This window comes from Tupaia chinensis, unplaced genomic scaffold, assembly GCF_000334495.1.
Source record: "Tupaia chinensis unplaced genomic scaffold, TupChi_1.0 Scaffold000270_1, whole genome shotgun sequence".
NCBI lineage: Eukaryota > Metazoa > Chordata > Mammalia > Scandentia > Tupaiidae > Tupaia > Tupaia belangeri.
In genome coordinates this window covers 1,083,129-1,091,775 of record NW_006159750.1, presented here as the reverse complement: position 1 = coordinate 1,091,775, position 8,647 = coordinate 1,083,129, and positions in this window count along the sequence as shown.

Genomic DNA, 8,647 nt, shown 5'->3' with positions numbered 1-8,647 from the left:
GGCTCTTGGTTAAAAATCTGTAATTCTTTTTTTTTTTTTTTTTTTTAAGAGACAGAGAGATAGAAAGCGAAAAATTAACCCCCAGGAGGGATGGCCATGCCACAATCCCTTCTCCTCTATTATCCTCTTGGGATCTTGGGCATGCACGCACTTGGCATGAGTTTAAGCTCCAGGTCTGGGCCTCGCAGCACAGTTGAGAGTCCAGAAATGCAACCATTACGTCACCTGCTGGTCTCAAAAATCTGTGATTTTTCAGGCCCAATCCTAGACATTTATGAAGGCTTTAAGTGACAAGCCTCATGGGTGAAAGCTGCCCTGATCCTATTCCCACACCAGACTGATGCATAGCCAGTGTGTTACAGTCTCCAAGGGTGGCCTGGTCAAAGACTTGGCCTGTTTGCATATGTACAGGCACTCTTAGCCCAGCAATTCCATCCCTAGGTCTCTCTCTCTCTCTCTTTCTTTTTTTTTTTTTGGAGAGGTTTTTGCTATAGGGTACATGTGCTCACCAGAATGACAGAGAGAGACAGAGAGACAGAAAGCGAGAAATCACCGTCCCCCGTCCCCAGGGGGGATGGCCGTGCTGCAACCCCTTCTCCTCCATTCTCCTCTTGGGATCTTGGGCACTCATGCACATGCGCCCAGTGTGAGTTTAAACCACCAGGCCCGGGACTCAAACCACAGTTGACTACATGGGAGTCCAGCGACATAGCCATTATGCTAACTGCTAGTCCCCATCCCTAGGTCTCTTTACCTAGGGTCTCCAGAGGCCTCCTATAGAGGGAGCAGGGGGAAACGTTGAAAGTATTTTCCCCACTCTGATCAATATTCAGTACTTTTCACTTGTATTCTTCCCATTTACCCTACTTATCCTCTCTCCCTCCATGCCAGGGTTCATAAAACATGAATTTGTAAGAGTCTCTTGTGCGGCCATCAGGTGATGTGATGGTTAAGGTGCTGGATTCCACAGGGTCGAATTCACAGTTTGGAAACTATGCCAGGGGTGTGTGAACATATGTCCACAATCCCAGAATAAAGGAGAAGGGATTGTGGTGTGGCTTTTCCTTCTGGGAGGTTGATTTCTCTTGCTCTCTCTCTCTCTCTCTCTCTCTCTCTCTCTCTCTCTCTATCTATCTCTCTCCTTCACAAGGGCACATGCTCTCTGTCAAAAACCTTAAAAATAATAATAATAATAAAGTCTCTTGTTTAGAGCTCCCTGATCAGAGAGAAGACTCCCACTGTCTGTGCTGATTCATCTGATGCTCAACTGCTGCATGTGTCCATGAGGAGAATGGTGCATGGGTTCAAGGGGAAAGTGCATGAGCCCATGGGAAGACTGGTGCATGAGACCATGGGGAGATCGGTGCTTGCATCAATAGAGATACTGGTGCATGGGTCCGTGGAGAGACTGGTCCATGGGTCCATTGGGAGAGTGGTGCATAGTCTGTAGGGGAACTGGTATGTGGTCAATGGAGAAAAATGTAATGAGGGTGAGGGTGAGGTCAGTATAATTTTTGGTTTTAGGCTCTTGTCTGTACTATTGCAGAAAGAAACTTACAATTTGATTTTTATTTCATGTTGGATTTGTTGCTTTGTCTTTTTGAACACCTGTGATACCAACTCTTCCCAGCTCACTTGTTATCCTGATAAAGTTACAAGGTATCTCTGGAGTTTTATAAAGCAAACTCTAGGGCTAGCAGAAAGTGGAGAGATTAAGGTGCTGGATCTCACATGATCAACTGTGTGGTTTGAGTCCCAGATCCAGGAGCTTGAAAAATCATGCTGGCGGGACCTGCAGATGGCATAATGATTATGTTGCTGGATTCCCACGTAGTTGATGATAGTTTGAATCCCAGACCTGGCTGCTTAAAATTCACACTGGGGGGACCAGCAGTTAGCGTAATGGTTATGCTGTTGAACTCCCATGTAGTCACTGTGGTTCGAGTCCTGGACCTGGTGGCTTAAACTCACGCAGGGCGCGTGTGCGTGCATGCCCAAGATCCCGAGAGGGGACTGGAGGAGAAGGGATTGTGGCATGCCCATCCCCCCTGGTGGATGATTTCTTGCTTTCGGTCTCTCTTTCTCTGTCTTTCTGGTGAGCATACGTGCCCTGTAGCAAAAACCTCTCCAAAAAAATTAAAAAAAAAAAAAAATTCACACCAGGTGTATATGCCCAAAATCCCAAGAAAAGAAGGGACTAGAATAAACTGAGGCAAGGCCATCCACCCCCAAGGGGTGATTTTGCACTTTCTATCTCATTCTCTCTGGTGAGTGCACACGCCCTAAACCAACAATCTCTTAAAAAAAGATGATAAACCATGCCAGACGTGTGTGTGTGTGTGTGTGTGTGTGTCTGTGTGTGTGTACAAAATTCTGAGAAAAGAAAGAAGAGATTGTGGCGTGGGCCATACCCTGGGGTGGGGAGCAGGTGATTTCTCACTTTCTCTCTCTGCCAAGTGCATGTACTCTATAGCAAAAACTAAACCCCCCAAAAATATATAGTAATTAATGAGTAATTCTAAGTGTGTCATTGATTCTTATAAATATCCTGTCTTCATTCTTACAAATATCCCTGTCTTCATTTAGCAGATATTTAAGGAGAAGACTCTGTGTCCTACACAATGCCAAGGTTTTAAGTGTTGGGCTAGAAAACAGAAGAATCTGATGTTTCTTAAAGAAGTGAGAAAAAAAAATGGAGAAAAGACTTCTCAAAAGAGAAAATGCTTATAAAACCTAGACAATTTTCCAAGAAAATATAGCAGAAAACTAGTCAGAAATATAGTAAAGGAGGAAGAAGTATTATTCCATAACTAGGATTGGAATATTTAACCCAAGGAATATTTTTTTCTTTTTCTTAAGAGAGATTTTTTTTTTTTTTCTATAGGTCACATACACTCGCCAGACAGAGAGACAGAAAGCAAGAAATCCTCCTTCATGGGGGAGGGACATACCACAATCTCTTCTTCATTTTCCTCTCAGGGTCTTGTCCATCCACCCTTACATGCCTGGCGTGAGTTTTACGTCACCAGGTCCAGGATTCAAACCACAGTCAACTATGTGGGAGTTCAGCAACATAGTCTGTCTGGCGAGCGCACACGCCCTATAGCGAAAACCTCTCCAAAAAGAAAAAAAAAAAAAAAAAAAAGAAATGTTTGATTTGACTGCAAAATATGTTCTATCAGCCACACTAACTACTCCATTCAGGATATTACTGAGAATGGATGACTCAAAAGGAATTAAGAAATCTTTGTTCTTTCTCACTTTATCTTCATGTTCTGTGGGAGAAATGACCCATAACTCTTACAGTTACGGAACTGGTTGGATTTGTTCATAACTTTTGTTTGTAAAGATTTTAAGAAATGTTTGATTTGATTTAAATATGTAGGAGCAGAAGATGAACTTGTATACAGTCAAAGGTCAAAGTTATAGTATCTTTCTTTTTTTTTTTTTTTGACCAGCGAGCATGTGCATTCACCTGAACAATATAAAGACACAAAGATAAGGAGAGAGGGAGAGGAAGCACCCTCCCCACCCCCCCACCACCACAGTGCATAATCACATTTCTTTATTTTTAAAGAGGTTTTTGCTATAGGACGAGAGTGTTTGCCAGAAAGACAGAGAGAGACAAAGAAACAGAAAGCAAGAAATCACCCTCAGTGGGGATGGCCAGGCTGCAATCTCTTCTCCTCCATTCTCCTCTCAGGATCTTGGGCACACACGCACACGTGCCTGGCGTGAGTTTTACGTCACCAGGTCCAGGATTCAAACCACAGTCAACTATGTGGGAGTTCAGCAACATAACCATTACGCCACCTGCTGGTCCCAACATACTCCTATGTAGAATAGATGATGATATCAGTGGGTAAAATTGTTGAATGTAGGTCTTTCAACATTCTGTCCAGATGTGATTCGCATGCCTGATTTATGATGAGAACATTTCTACAAAGAAGGTCGTTCCTGCCATTATTCACCAAGATTATTTCAGTGAAGTTGGTGTTACTAAAGTGTATGAGACTGGTCTTCATTTTAGTTCACATGAAAATACGTTATCAAATGAAATTTATCTAAGTTAAGATGAAAGCTTTAAATTATGTTTTGGTGTGGAGAGGGGAATATCTGGAAATAAGGAGAACCGATTGCAGAAACCTAGCTTGAAGGGAACAGTCTTGGAAGGTGTAGATCAGGGCGCTAGCACTCGGCCACTGATGTCTAAAACAATGAAAGCAGCTGGAAAAGCATAGGAGATACGTGAGGAAAACAGAGAAACCGAAGGAAATTCATTACCTGACAATGTTAGCAGGTTCCTGTACTGTTTGCAGCATATGAAACAGGTACAAAATGTCAGTTATTATGGGGCTAAAAACTAAAGATTTCCAGTATGCTTATAGGAAGGAGTTCAATATTCAATGTGAAGTTTGCTCTGGTGATTACCTACATTTATATGGTAGAAATCAATATGATGGTGTTTCAAAAATTAATGGAAAATGCATTATGTAAAAACTATGCATTGATTGTACCGAAATAAACTTGTACTTTAATTCCATTTTCCGTGCTCATATATTAATGTCTATATATAGAAAGATACAGATAAGTACTTATGGGTACATTCACATATACATAAATATTTAATTATGAGTACCCATGAGGCTTATAATGAAATTCACCCAAAATAGCAATCCCATATTGGTGCCTTATTTTTCTTACTTATAAGGCAAAATCTCTAATTGATGAGTCATAATCTGTTAGAATTTCAGACTTTTGTGATCCAACAACCTTCCTGGAGTATGTGTTTGGGTGCTTATCTTGCCAGCATTCATAACTCCTGTTACAGCTGGAGCATCGAAGCTCTCCCAGACACACTGTCAAAATAATGAGATGGTGAAAACATGAAATGTATGTCTCAGTGTTCAAGACCCAAATATGGCACTTCAGCTTTGCATGTGTCACAGAGAGAAGACGTCTGAGGATGATTTTGACTTGACAGAAATCTTCTACCTGCTTATTCATCACAACTTCAAAAAGTACAAGTCTATTTTAATGATATGTCTAAAACTTCTGAGGCACAGAAAGCAATCTGGGCTTGTTCTAATGTGGACATTAAATAAATGTCCATAATTTTATTTGTGGGCCAATAATACACCTTTGAATAATAAGATATGGAAGAATATTTTCAGCAATTACCGCACACTTTGCAACATATCACAAATCATAATACTAGAGGTCATATGATTTTAAATACCTCAGAGTCTTACTCACAAAAATGCATTTAAATATAAATAAAAACATTTCGATTGATGTAGAAGTAATCTTCTTAACATTTGAGAGCAGTGAATGATATTTCTTTCACAAAAACAGTCAAAATGTTCTCATTTCTTCTTTCCTAAGTATTTTCAACAAAGAACTGTGTAGCCAATACTGCTTTTCCTTTCCTATATAATAACTAAAATGTCCCTCATGTTGCTTATGTCTATATGTGTATTTACATTTTAAATCTCTATTTCTTTCATTAACTTACTTCCATAAAATAATTCCACAATCTCATATCTCTATGATGTATAGTAATATGATACCTGGATTAAAAATACAAAACATTATTTAGTACATCTTTCAATACTGATTTATGTCTCCCCAAATTTCTTTCTTTTTTTTTTTTTTTTTTTTTTGAGAGGATTTTGCTATAGGGCACGTGCACTTGCCAGAAAGACAGAAAGAGACAGATAGATAGAAAGTGAAAAATCACCCCCCAGGATGGATTGCCACACTGCAATGGCTTCTCTTCAACTCTCCTCTCAGGATCTTGGGCATGCACGCACACATGCCTGGTGTGAGTTTCAGCCACAGGGTCTGGGACTCAAACCATGATCAACAACATGGAAGTCCAGGAACATAACCATTACACCAACTGCTGGTCCCTCCCCAAATTTCTTGAGGCAAGAAATGGAGACTCCTTATTTACGTTTTTCTCATAACTCTTTCATGACTATATATCTTTAAAATATGAATTATAGTCAGAGTAGTTTCACTTATTTCTTTTTTTCTTCTTTTTTCTTTTCTTTTTTTTTTGTAACAGATTTTTGCTATAGGGTGCTTGTGAGAGAAACACAGACAGAAAGCAAGAAATCATCCCCCAGGAAGGAAGGCCATGCCTCAATCCCTTCTCCTCTTAGGATTTTGGATACTCATGCACATGCATCTGGTGTGAGTTTCAAGCTGCTGGGTCTTGTACTTGAACTGTTACCAACCACATGGGAATCCAGAGACATAACCATTACATAATCTGCTAGTCTCTTCACTTCTATCCTAATGTTAGGTTGTTGAGAAAGTCATGAAGTGTTTTACTATGTAGACTTTTCTGATAATTCAATAGCTACCTCATCCAATTTTTTTTTTAAAAAAGTCCTCATACTTTTTAGCTTTTCTATGATATTTAAAATGTTATCGTAGGGGATCAGCAGTTAGCATAATGGCTATGTTGCTGGACTCCCACATTGTCGACCACGGTTCAAGTCCCGGACCCTGTGGCTTAAACTCACACCAGGCGCGTGTGCGTGTGTGCCCAAAATCCCAAGAGGAGAATGGAGAAGGGATTACAGTGTGGCCATCCCCCTGGGGGGTGATTTCTTGCTTTCTGTCTCTCTGTCTCTCTCTGTCTGTCTGGCGAGCGCATGCACCCTAAAGCAAAAACCTCTCCAAAAAAAAAAAAAATATGTTATCGTATATCCTGGTCTTTTAATAATAATATTTACTTTTTTTTTCTCCTTTTCACTACACTGTGCTGATCCTTCTTCTGTTTAGATAAATTCTCCCTATCTATTACTAGAAGATTAAGTATTGTCACCATTCCAACTCTGACCATTAAAACATGTCAGTTTATTAATGTGTTGTACCTTAGTTTTTTTTTTAAAAAAAAGAGAATTATTTCTGCGATTTCCAAGACTTTCCAGAACTTTCTATTGATCCGTTTCAAACACTGAGAATGTTACTGCATTACCGTCATCTCCTTCCCTTGTGCTTTGTCTCCTCCAGCTACATTTTAAGCCATCCTGTGTATACTTTCTTCTTTAGGTTACCAACCTTGGCATTTTCATTTAATTCCTGGATTGTTCATTTACTCAGATTTTTGCTCACACCTGGAGTCAGGCAAACAATTCTTGTAAAGACTTACTTCTAGAGGGTAAGAAAATGACATTTATTTTTGGTTGGCTCTTTCTTTTTTTAATCTACTAAACTCAAGAAAAATAACATTTATCTTCCCTAAATGACAAACAAAATCATCCCAACTGTGGTGGGTGAGCTGCTAAGACACTGTTCTCTAAAGGCTGGGACTACATGTAGGGTATGAGTTCAATTCTTTGTCTAACCCAAATGCCAGCCTTGGTGGCATGTTCCTATAGACCCAGTAACTCAGGAGTCTGAGGCAAGAGGATCACAACACAGCTGGACCATGTCTTGAGAAAAAGCAAATATCTATGTCCATGCTTTGCCATTTCCGTAGTCACTGCAGACATTCAATAATGTCTCTGAGGAGAAGAAAGCTGTAATGTTTTGTGGTTTCTGGTATCTCTTAGAGTTTGATGCACATGATAGAATTTTTTTCTATTGTTGCTTTCAAGACTTTTTTCTGTATTTGACTTCCAAGAGTTCGACTGTGATATCTCTAATTTGTCTTAGTTTATTCTCTGTCACGTTGTTGACCTGCTTAGATGTGTAGATTAATGTTTTCTTCAGTTTTCAGTCATTATGTCCTCTCATATTTTTCCACTCCTCTTCTTCTCTGACCTGTTCATTATGTTGCCATGCTTAGTAATGTCCCTGGTTCTCTGAGAAAGGATTCCTTTTAAATTTTTTTCCTGTTCTTCAGATGGGATCATCTATTTTAATAAATCTTCAGGTTTGCTAATTCTTCTGCCAGCTTAAATTTACTATTAAGCCCCTATGGTGAATTTTTTATTGTGGTTATTGTACTTTTCCACTTCAGAATCTTTTTTTTTTAATGTAATTTCTATCGCCCTACTAGTATCCTCTATATCATGAGCCATGTCATCAAACTTCCCTTTAAATCTAAAACATGGTTTTCTTAGTACTTTGAACATATTCATAATAGCTGCTTTAAATCTGTTTATGCTATGTCCAACATCTGGGTTCCCTCTGGGTAGTTTCTCAAAAACAAACATTTAGCTCAAAAAGCCATTGTAGAGAATAACGAAATGAGTATAAACTCATCTTTGCTAAGGTTAGACATAACAGGAGTAGTGTATTGGTGGGGAAACTTTTTTAGCCAATTTAAGGATTCTTTCTTAGAACATTTAATGTATTTTAGACTCTCTCTTCTTTTTTCTAACACTAAAAGAATAAGAAAAAATAAAAAAACATTTCCTATAATCTTCAATCTTCTCAAAACATTTTCCTATGACTTTCTCCATTCTTTTGCTATCTTATTTTTCAAATAATCCTGTGTTCAGAAATTACACTGATTTAGAAATGCTAAATATTGATTCATAAATATCAGCTTCCAGATATTTTACTTTTGATTGAGTAGATATATAATTAAAAATAAACAATTTGATAATTGTATAATGTATAGATATATTTCAAACAACTAAACGTAAGCTAAGTTTTTCTGAAAATTACCTCAAATGACACTCTT